The sequence below is a fragment of the Amphiura filiformis genome, unplaced genomic scaffold (genome assembly GCF_039555335.1).
Source record: "Amphiura filiformis unplaced genomic scaffold, Afil_fr2py scaffold_38, whole genome shotgun sequence".
Lineage (NCBI taxonomy): Eukaryota > Metazoa > Echinodermata > Ophiuroidea > Amphilepidida > Amphiuridae > Amphiura > Amphiura filiformis.
The window spans coordinates 169,890-182,706 of NW_027305502.1; positions in this window are offsets into that span (position 1 = coordinate 169,890).

The following is a 12,817-nucleotide window of genomic DNA, read 5'->3' on the forward strand; positions in this document are numbered from 1 at the left end:
TTCTTTTTTCCTTCCTTCTTTCCTTCCTTCTTTCTTTCCTTCTTTCTTTTCTTTTATTTATTTATTTATTTATTTATTTATTTATTTATTTATTTATTTATTTATTTATTTATTTATTTATTTATTTATTTATTTATTTATGTATTTATTTATTTATTTATTTATTTATTTATTTATTTATTTATTTATTTATTTATTTATTTATTTATTTATTCATTATTTCTTTCTTTACATGTTGGTGCGATTTGTTAATATTTAAGAGGTAACATGCGATAAAAACATTAAAATCCACTAGAAAAAAGTTTAGCATACAAAAGAAGAGATATCAAGTTTTAAGTTCTTGAAAACTCATATCATGAGGTTTAAATTAGGTTTATTAAAATCCCGGATGAGCTGAGGTTAATTTTCATTGTATTGTTGGAGAAAAAAAATACATATACATAGGCATATGCATATGCACACAAACTCCAACGTGTCACCTTAGGGCGTGTCTGAAGAAGAAAAGAAAAGGTTTTACCCCATTTACCCCCAATCCTTCAGCGCCGTGTCAAGTGTAACTATACACACTTCATACGTATAGGTTTTCACTTCAGCTTAGAGGCATCTTAATAATTACAACCCGGGCGGGTCCGAGCAGATTATTGGAACATCAATATTGTCAAAACAGAGTAGCGCCTCTGAAAGCCGTTTGAAATACACGAAAAAGTGGATATTGTGTAAAATCCTGAGTGTAAAATGTCATTATTTTGACACAGTGGCGTAGCCAAAAGGGAGCAAGGGGTAAGCTGCCCCCTGTGAGAAGTCTTGCCCCCCTCTTGCCCCCCCCCCTCCGAGGCCTTTTTTGTAATTTTGAGCCCATTTTTGACCATCTTCATCAAAGCTTGCCCCCATAGAAATTTGCCCCCCCCCCTCCCTCTGAAAAGTCGTGGCTACGCCACTGATACCAACTAGACAACTTGAACTGGGCATGGGCCTAATCGAAATTAAATAGGGGTTGTTTAGTTAACACATGACAGCACGGTTTCTGTATAGCTCTATTTGTTCTGTTCTTTTACCTGTAATCTTGCTGTATACATTTTCAACTTCAACTAATTGTAAGAGTTAAAAAAATATCACATTTTTCACTCCACTGGATCTTAAATTCACTCTTTTCTATATTTTAGAGCCATATAGAGAGAAGCATTAATTACTATATACAACAAATTAACCCTAATTAAAAACCGTGTCATGAAAACACATAATATGAATTTGAATATAATTATATTGAATACCCACCTTAGTGTCATCCATCACTTGACTTGACTTTTAATACCATTTGAATTAAAGATTCATGTAATTTTCCGCAAACTAGAAACCAAGCCTAAGGCGCTGAATGGTTGAAACTCGAAGAATAAGATGATTACGGCCTCAAAACATCGGCGACTGTCTGTCGTGATTAATTTAATATATTAATAAAGTATAATATTTGATTAAAGTAAAATAGCTCATGCGATACGATTTTTTCGATAAAACATTAAAAATATTAAAATCCGGTATGTTTATACCCAGTTTGCTTTCCCTCTTTTTATTATCTTTTTGATTGGGGATTGCATAAATGCCGGACCCTGGAAAACCCACACTGCCGTTTATTTTTTTGATATATGAGCGTTACATGCTTATAGTGCTGCATAAAGCCTACGTTGGGCTATTACATGGGGAGTGTGAATTTCAAATGGAATGAACACATTAGGTAGCTCTATTTGAATTTCATACACCCTCTGCAAAAGATTCAAACTGAATCTTCTACAGAGGGAGAATGAGTTTCAAATGTTCATTCCAGTTGAAATTCATACTCCTCATGCGGAAGATATTTCCAAAATCTTACACAGGGGTGGTGTTGATTTTAAATGGAATAGCCCATTACATGCATATTGTAGGCCTATAACTTTTGATTCGATTAAGTATTACGCAAAGCGTGAATACTACGACCATGGAAGAATCATCTCTTTCTTCCATGCTACGACAGAAGTGCCTTTTCCGAATGAAGGTCCTCCTCGCAAAAAGATGTCGACTTTATAAAGTAATAATTTTGCTACCTCTCGCTCATTAACTTAAAGGTGTATGGTCCATGTCCGTACGCAGGGAGGGGATGTGGCCGCACCCCCTCCCCCATTTGCAAAACTATACAAAAAGTCACAAAATCGGGTTTTTTACGCTTTTTTGGTCAAAAAAAAGTCCAGATTTGGGGAAGAAAGTCAACTTTTCACAAAATTGCCCCCCCCTCCGAAAAAAAAGGTCCACTTTTTCAAAATCAGCACCCCCAAAAGAACCTGCATACGGGCCTGTCCCATGGTTGATTCTAATGAGCTATTCCATTTGAAATCCACAACCCCCCTGTGGAAGATTTAGCTAAAGTATTCCACAGAGGGAGTATGAGCTTCGAATAGAATAGAATAGAATAGAATAGAATAGAATAGAATAGAATAGAATAGAATAGAATAGAATAGAATAGAATAGAATAGAATAGAATAGAATAGAATAGAATAGAATAAAATAAAATAGACAGTTTGATAACTTCCATTTGAAATACTCGCTCCGTGCAGTTGTGAAAGATATATGAAAAGCCATAATACAGTGGGAGTATATGGGTTTCTAAATGTAAACCCTGACCAATTACATTTGAAAAAACATACTCCCCCTTTGGATGATATTTCCAAAATCTTCCACAGGGGTAGTGTGGATTTTAAATGGAACAGCCCAATATATCGTGTTTGTCCTTTTGGACCATCACCCACACTTGAAGGGCGCTGGTATGCGCGTTTGGACAGTATTTTTTGAGGGACAGTGGGACATGAAAGCACATAGAATATGAAAAATGTCCTTCTGATATCAAATAATTTTGATTTGTTGAAATTTGAGATATAATACAAATTTTATGACAAATTATTAAATTTTATATTTTAAATTTTTTTGATAGGCCTATATAACAGTCCTTGAAGTAAAATGTAATGATAATTATGTACTTAAATTGTATGTAGCTGGGATGAAAAGCCGACTATTTTTGCCGAAAATTTGACCTGTCATTTTGAAGATATTCATTTTTTTCCCAAAAGACCTAATTTTCAAATCTACATCTTCAATACGAAAGGTCTAATTTTTCAATTGATCATCGGCTATTTTTTTACTTTATTTTTCAGCCGTCTTTGACTGTTTCCTCATCTTTCCTTCCCTATCGACCATTAGGCCTAAAGTTGTATTCAGGGACAAAATATTATGGGATTAATTTGGAGTGTCAACTCTGAGGAGGTCCTGCGACCGGTAAACGTACATTACCATCCGCCGTATTGTCTATATAGGCCTATCTGAATCAATACTAATTGATAAGTTCCAAACCATATTTAATCATATAAATGTTATGCTTTTACGCTGGTGTGTTTCAAAGAAACCTTACACAATTTTAAAGTTTATTTCCTACTGCGCAGTGATATATAGAAGTGTAATTCAACACTAACAATCCATTTGTGTCGTCTGCTATCTTTTCTTATTTTGTTTACATTAATAATTCACGTTGGCATGATATTTCATAAATGTACTAAAGCTATTATAACTTTCTATTTGATATTTCAGCCAACATTAATGCTCTGCGTGCTAGCCATATAGGCTTCAACATAAAAAGTCCCACTTTGAGATATTTTCTCAAAATATCAAGAGCTACCTAAAGAACAACTGAACCAATACTAGGCTTGTTTGTACTCATTTTAATGTATTTTTCATGCTGATTCCAAATATGGTATTGAAAAATTACAATTCTGAAATTTTTAAAATTTTGAATTTAAAAAAAAATTGTCGTCTGCAGTCGACACCCGCGTGGAGAGAGTTTTAAGCTATTCTCAAAGGACAGTTGGGTAACAATATTCACTAATAGCCTGTTATCTACACGGATGGCCATGTTTATACAATATAACTACCATCAAGTAACAGAAGAACAAAATATCACATTATAGTTTTCGTAATATCACTCATCGAAACAGCGGATAAATCACTCTTAATTGCTCCGCTGTACTATATCATATAAGCCCATATCCCGAATGATGATCTTGTAATGTATATACTGTATTTGAAAAATACCGTGAAACTACCATTAACAACGGATTATGTTACTGTTGAAGATATGAGTACATTATTGTCTTATACGTAAATAGCCTGATATATTTAAGACTTGGTAAAAAGACGGCGATTCCACAAATTTGAGTATTTCCAGTAAAAAAACATCGTATTTTGTTTTACAAGTTCAGTCGTCACAATCACTGATGCATTGGTCTTAAGGATAATGCTTACTGAATCATCACTTATAGTATTGGGTTTTTTAAATTCTCAGTAGTCTTGTAAGTTTGACATGAATGCGTGTTGTAATGACATTTCCGAGAATTTCTCGCATTTCAATAGGTCTGAGCTGGTTTTTGAAATGTTCTAATTGAATTATAACTTGCTACGAGCTCTTTGACCTATATAATAGGTTAAATACCACTAATTAAGCTGCACAAAAAATCAAATGACGGTGGTTTTTTTGTTGGTTTTTTTGGTGTGTTTTTTTTGCAGGCCAACTGAAAAAATTGCTTCAGATTTCACATCACCAAATAATGTCTCTTGCGGCCTTCCGTCCCAATCCGCAGTGTTTTTATATTGTGAACACTGTGACACACCTATAAATCAATATCAAAAACATCAAAAATTGGGCACAGTTTGTGACAAATTTGTGCCAGGTATTAAATGTATAGGTTTGAATCTAAGCATCTGCCAAAATTGAGAAACATTCCAGGTTTTTATTCAGATTTTTAAAAAGTCGCCAGCTTCTAGGTAAAATCACGAGTGGTGCTATTCTGACAATGGGGTCAACAAAGTATAGTCTTCGCGGTCCAGTAGCTCGAAAATCCAATATTTTTCTTTTTGTTTGTTTACTTGCTTGTTTGTTTGTCTTTCGGGAAAACATTACTTTGAAAAATAGAGTCGCTTCGTAAGGTAGGCCTATGTAGAATAATGTAGAGCCATTTGAATAGATAGAGACCATTTTGTACACAAATTTTGCTTCGTTTGTTTCAATTTATCTCTATTTTGTATACATAAACCAACATAATGTTTTGCTTACGAGTTGGGTCGATTTTAACACAATTTTATGGCCATTTCATTAATGAATTGCGATTTAAGTCCGTCCATACGTATGATAATAATATTTAACTCCAAATATCATCATCAAAATATGATTTCTCCAATTTTGTCCAAATTTCATTTCAACGAAAGGATAAATGCTGTCCGCTATATACAAATCAATCACGCTTGTCATAAAATGTTGCTCTGATCACCAATCATGTGGTTACCGATGTGACTAAACCGACACATTATAAGATCATATAATCAGGACAATGAAGCCTATGTCCAATTATTTAACATTTTAATGCTATAGTAGTACAGTATAAGTCAATTACTAGATATGATGAGCGATGTGCGTACGTTGCATTGTTTTGAAGACTATTCCCATTGCAGCTTACCGCCAGATTGAATCCGGTGACATGCGTCACGATATCATTGTTCAATATATCTAGGAGGGCGTAAGTAAGGCTAATCAAGGGCAAAGAGCAGGTTTCGTATAAACAAGCCCTTAGGACACAACAGAACTACCCTTTATTTTGATATAGTTAGCTTGTATATAGTTAATTAATTACACTGACAAAATAACTTTTAATATAATACTCATGTTACGTGTAAAAGATCAAGACATTAATTTTTGAGGGGAAAATGTTTGCAAAAATATTTCACAATAACATTTTGACATTCTTCGTTTTTTGCCAAATTTTTCATTTATACCAAATGACAATTTGAATGACTTATCCTTCAATTTATAAATGAATTTAATTTTGTTACATGGATCACCATGATCACTGAATGGGTATTTAATTAATGGCGCGAATCGCAGATGTGTTTTTAACTCGCATTCTTATATTATTTGAGTTTAAAAAACGGACTCTCAGTCTAAATCCTAATTATTGTGTTCTCAGGTGGATTTGATTGTATAGGATAATAATCCAAATCTATAGAATAATCATGTTTCTAATCCCCGTGAGCATTATTAATTACAAAATAGGCTGGACAAAATGAAATGTCATCCTTGTTGATGTTTTTTTTATATTTTTATAAATGATGCATGTAAAATTACAACATTTCTTAAACACTGCTGAACAGAGATGCAAAATCAAGACATCTCATGCAGAAAAAGTCAGTTATCACATTTCAAAATATGCAAACTTTATTTGTTTGAAACCAAAAGAAGACTGTAAACTAGCTAGGTGGTTAAAGATGGCAGTTTTGGGATTGAACGTCGGCAACAGAGGTCAATTTTCACATTTGTACAGAGTAAAAAATAAACTTGCTCTGATTTTCTTGAAATTGGCAGCAAATTGTTCATCAATTCGTGGGGATTCAGAAAAAGAATAGTTTGCACTACATGCAATGTCAAATTACTGAAATATGAGATAAAAACGACTTTCAAATTCTGGCCATTTAGTTGACATAATTACGGAACTGCCCAATAGCAAAAATTACTCAATGTTGAGTAAGAAGAGAACAGAGTGCTTTCTACTGAAGATCAAGTTAAAAAATTATTCAAGCAGTTAGGCAACACGATTCTATAAAATGCCGATTTTTTTTGTTGTTCAGCAGACAAAAACGACAACCAACACACACTTAAATTTGCGCCATCTGCAGTTGATAGCAAAAAATACACGATTTCAACATACACCAAATCAAATAAAACAAATAGAGAAATGTAATGGCTTTATTTTACAGTTTGTCCCAGTGTCATGCAGTTTTCCGTTCTTGAGATATTTAAATTTTAATATTCAGCATGTAAATCAATGCAGGAGCTTTGTAGACATCGGGTACCAAAATCGAGCAAATTACGGCATGTCTCCCAACATTTAAATTCGCGTTTTTTACTATCTACTGAAGACAGCTTATATTAAATTGAAGGTGTAATTTTGGTCTCCAGTAGTGCTATCTACTGAAGATCAAGTTAAAAAATTATTCAAGCAGTTAGGCAACACGATTCTATAAAATGCCGATTTTTTTTTTGTTCAGCAGACAAAAACGACAACCAACACACACTTAAATTTGCGCCATCTGCAGTTGATAGCAAAATACACACGAGTTCAACATACACCAAATCAAATAAAACAGATATAGAACTGTAATGGCTTTATTTCACAGTTTGTCCCAACGTCATACGGTGCGGTATTCCGTTCTTGAGATATTTAAATTTTAATATTCAGCATGTAAATCAATGCAGGAGCTTATAAACATCGGGTACCAAAATCGAGCAAATTACGGCATGTCTTCCAAATTTAAACTCGTTTTTTTACTATCTACTGAAGATAGCTTATAATAAATTGAAGGTGTAATTTTGGTCTCAAGTAGTACTATCTACTGAAGATCAAGTTACAAAAAATATTCAAGCAGTTAGGCAACACGATTCTATAAAATGCCGATTTATTTTCGTTCAGCAGACAAAAACGACAACCAACACGCACTTAAATTTGCGCTATCTGCAGTTGATAGCAAAATATACACGAGTTCAACATACACCAAATCAAATAAAACAGATAGAGAAATGTAATGGCTTTATTTCACAGTTTGTCCCAGCGTCATACGGTATTCCGTTCTTGAGATATTTAAATTTTAATATTCAGCATGTAAATCAATGCAGGACCTTATACACATCGGGTACCAAAATCGAGCAAATTACGGCATGTCTCCCAACATTTAAAATCGCGTTTTTTAATATCTACTGAAGATAGCTTATATTAAATTGAAGGTGTAATTTTGGTCCCCAGTAATGTTATCTACTGAAGATCACGTTAATAAAATATTCAAGCAGTTAGACAACACAGTTCTATAAAATACCGATTTTTCTCGTTCAGCAGACAAAAACGACAACCAACACGTACTTAAATTTGAGCTATCTGCAGTTGATAGCAAAAAATACACAAGTTCAACGTACAAAAAGTATTTCACAGTTTGTCCCAGCGTCATACGGTATTTCGTTCTCGAGATATTTAAATTTTAATATTCAGCATGTAAATCAATGCAGGAGCTTTAAAGACATCGGGTACCAAAATCGAGCAAATTACGGCATGTCTCCCAACATTTAAAATCGCGTTTTTAATGAAGATAGCTTATATTAAATTGAAGGTGTAATTTTGGTCTCCAATAGTGCTATATACTGAAGATCAAGTTAAAAAAATATTCAAATATTCAAGCAGTAAGGCAACACAATTCTATAAAATACCGATTTTTCTCGTTCAGCAGACAAAAACGACAACCAACACACATATAAATTTAAGCTATCTGCATTTGATAACAAAAAATACACGAGTTCAACATACACCAAATCAAATAAAACAGATAGAGAAATGTAATGGCTTTATTTAAAAGTTTGTCCCAGCGTCATACGGTATTCCGTTCTTGAATTATCTAAATTTTAATATTCACCATGTAATGCAGAAGCTTTATAGACATCGGGTACCAAAATCGAGCAAATTACGGCATGTCTCCCAACATTTAGGCCTAAATTCGTGTTTTTTACTGTCTACTGAAGATAGCATATATTAAATTGATGTGTAATTTTGGTCTCCAGTAGTGCTATCTACTGAAGATCAAGTTAGAAAAAAATATTCAAGCAGTTAGGCAACACGATTCTATAAAATACCGCATTTTCTCGTTCAGCAGACAAAAACGACAACCAGCACACACTTAAATTTGAGCTGCAGATCATCTGCAGATGATAGCAAAAAATACACGAGTTCAACATACACAAAATCAAATGGTGTGCTGGTTGTCGTTTTTGTCTGCTGACTTGATCTTCAGTAGATAGCACTACTGGAGAGCAAAATTACACCTCCAATTTAATATATGCTATCGATATCTTCAGTAGACAGTAAAAACACGAATTTTAAACGTTGGAAGACATGCCGTAATTTGCTCGATTTTGGTACCCGATGTCTGTAAAGCTCCTGCATTGATTTACATGCTGAATATTAAAATTTAAATATCTCGAGAACGGAATACCGTATGACGCTGGGACAAACTGTGAAATAAAGCCATTACATTTCTCTATCTGTTATATTTAACTTTGTGTATGTTAAACTCGTGTAGTTTTTGCTATCAACTACAGATAGCTCAAATTTAAGTGTGTGCTGGTTGTCGTTTTTGCCTGCTGAACGAGAAAAATCGGTATTTTATAGAATCGTGTTGCCTTACTGCTTGAATATTTCTTTTAGCTTGATCTTCAGTAGATAGCACTACTGGAGACCAAAATTGCACCATCGATTTAATATAAGCTATCTTCAGTAGATAGTAAAAACACGAATTTAAATGTTGGAAGACATGTCATAATTTGCTCGATTTTGGTACCCGATGTCTATAAAGCTCCTGCATTGATTTACATGCTGAATATTGAAATTTAAATATCTCAAGAAAGGAATACCGTATGACGCTGGGACAAACTGTGAAATAAAGCCATTACATTTCTCTATCTGTTATTTGTGATTTGGTGTATGTTGAGCTCGTGTATTTGTTGCTGTCAGCTGTAGATAGCTCAAATTTAAGTGTGTACTGGTTGTCGTGTTTGCCCATTGAACGAGAAAATTCGGTATTTTATAGAATTGTGTTGCCTATCTGTTTGAATATTTGTTTAACATTATCTTCAGCAGAAAGCACTACTGGAGATCAAAATTACACCTTCAATTTAATATTAGCTATCTTCAGTAGATAATAAAAACACGAATTTTAACGTTGGAAGACATGCCGTAATTTGCTCGATTTTGGTACCCGATGTCTATAAAGATCCTACATTGATTTACATGCTGAACATTGAAATTTAAATATCTCAAGAAAGGAATACCGTATGACGCTGGGACAAACTGTGAAATAAAGCCATTACATTTCTCTATCTGTTTATTTGATTTGGTGTATGTTACACTCGTGTAATTTTTGTTATTAACAGCAGATAGCGCATATGTAAGTGTGTGTTGGTTGTCGTTTTTGTCTACTGAACGAAAAAAAATCGGCATTTTATAGAATCGTGTTGCCTAACTGCTTGAATATTTTATTAACTTGATCTTCAGTAGATAGCACTACCGGAGACCAAAATTACACCTTCAATTTAATATAAGCTATCTTCAGTAGATATATGTTGAAATCGTGTATTTTTTGCTATCAACTGTAGATAGCTCAAATTTAAGTGTGTGCTGGTTGTCGGGTTTGCCTGCTGAATGAGAAAAATCGGTATTTTATAGAATTGTGTTGCCTAACTGCTTGAATATTTTTTTAAACATGATCTTCAGTAGAAAGCACTACTGGAGACCAAAATTGCACCATGAATTTAATATAAGCTATCTTCAGTAGATAGTAAAATCACGAATTTAAACCTTGGAAGACATGCCGGTATTTGCTCGATTTTGGTACCCGATGTCTATAAAGCTCCTATATTGATTTACATACTGAATATTAAAATTTAAGTAGGCCTATCTCAAGAACGGAATACCGTATGACGCTGGGACAAACTTTGAAATAAAGCCATTACATATCTCTATCTGTTTTATTTGTTTTGGTGTATGTTGAACTCGTGTATTTTTTATAGAATTGTGTTGCCTAACTGCTTGAATATTTTTTTAAACATGATCTTCAGTAGATAGCTCTACTGGAGACCAAAATTACACCTTCAATTTAAGGGAAGGGGTATGAACGTTTGGACAGTATTTATTGTGGGACATTAGAGCACATCAGACATATCGAATTGCATTCTGAATATGAAGAATGGCCTTCTGATATCAAATAATTTTGATTTTTGAAATTCGCAATGTAATACACATTTTATGGCAAATCGTTAAAAATTGATATTTTGATATTTAACAGTACTCAAGTAAACTTTATAAATCTGATGATTTCTACCTAAAGTGTATGTAGGTGGGATGAAAAGCCGACGATCAATTGAAAATTTTGACCTTTCGTATTGAAGATATGGATTTTTTCCCAAGACACCAACAAAAATGAGGTCTTTTTGGGAAAAAAATCCATATCTTCAATATGAAAGGTCAAATTTTTCCATTGATCGTCGGCTTTTCCTCCCAGCTACATACACTTTAAGACTATATCATTAAATTTATAAAATTTACTTCGAGGACTGTTATATCTCCAAATGTGAAAAATATCAAATTTTAATAATTTGTCATAAAATTTGTATTATATCGTGAATTTCATAAAATGAAAATTATTTGATATCAGAAAGACATTCTTCGTATTCAGAATGCAATTCGATAGGTCTGATGTGCTCTCATGTCCCACAAAAATGCTGTCGAAACGCCCAAAACGCTCATTCCAGTTCCCTTAATATAAGCTATCTTCAGTAGATAATAAAAACGCGACTTTAAATGTTGGAAGACATGCAGTAATTTGCTCGATTTTGGTACCCGATGTCTTTAAAGCTCCTGCAATGATTTACATGCTGAATATCACAATTTAAATATCTTAAGAACGGAATACCGTATGACGCTGGGACAACTTTGAAATAAAGCCATTACATTATTCTATCTGTTATACGGTATTTGATTTGGTGTATCTTGAACTCGTGTATTTTTTGCTATCAGCAGCAGATAGCTCAAATTTAAGTGTGTGTTGGTTGTCGTTTCTGTCTGCTGAACGAGAAAAATCGGTATGCATGTTTTCAATAGAATCGTGTTGTCTAACTGCTTGAATATTTTTTTTAACTTGATCTTCAGTAGATAGCACTACTGGAGACCAAAATTACACAATCAGTTTAATATAAGCTATCTTCAGTAGATAGTAAAAACACGAATTTAAATGTTGGGAGACATGCCGTAATTTGCTCGATTTTGGTACCCGATGTCTATAAAGCTTCTGCATTTAATAGGCCTACATGCTGAATATTAAAATTTAGATATTTCAAGAACGGAATACCATATGACGCTGGGACAAACTTTAAAATAAAACCATTACATTTCTCTATCTGTTTTATTTGATTTGGTGTATGTTGAACTCGTGTATTTTTTACTATCAACTGCAGATAGCTCAATTTAAGTGTGTGCTGGTTGTCGTTTTTGCCTGCTAAACGAGAAAAATTGGTATTTTATAGAATCGTGTTGCCAAACTGCTTGAATATTTTTTTGAACTTGATCTTCAGTAGATAGCACTACTGTAGACCAAAATTACACCTTCAATTTAATATAAGCTATCTGCAGTTGATGGTGAAAAACGCGAATTTAAATATTAGAAGACATGCCATAATTTGCTCGATTTTGGTACCCAATGTCTATAAGGCTCCTGCATTGATTAGCATGCTGAATATTAAAATTTAACGGGATACCATATGACGCTGGGGCAAACTGTGATATAAAGCCATTACATTTCTCTATCTGTTTTATTTGATTTGGAGTATGTTGAATTCGTGTATTTGTTGCTATCAACTGCAGATAGCTCAACTTTAAGTGTGTGCTGGTTGTCGTTTTTGTCTGCTGAACGAGAAAAATCGGTATTTTATTGAATCTTGTTGCCTAACTACTTGAATAAATGTTTTAACTTGATCTTCAGTAGATAGCACTACTGGAGATCTAAGTTACACCATCAATTTAATATAAGCTATCTTCAATAGATAGTAAAAAAGCGCGAATTTAGATGTTGGGAGACATGCCGTAATTTGCTCGATTTTGGTACCCGATGTCTATAAAGCTCCTGCATTACGCCTACATGGTGAATATTAAAATTAAATATT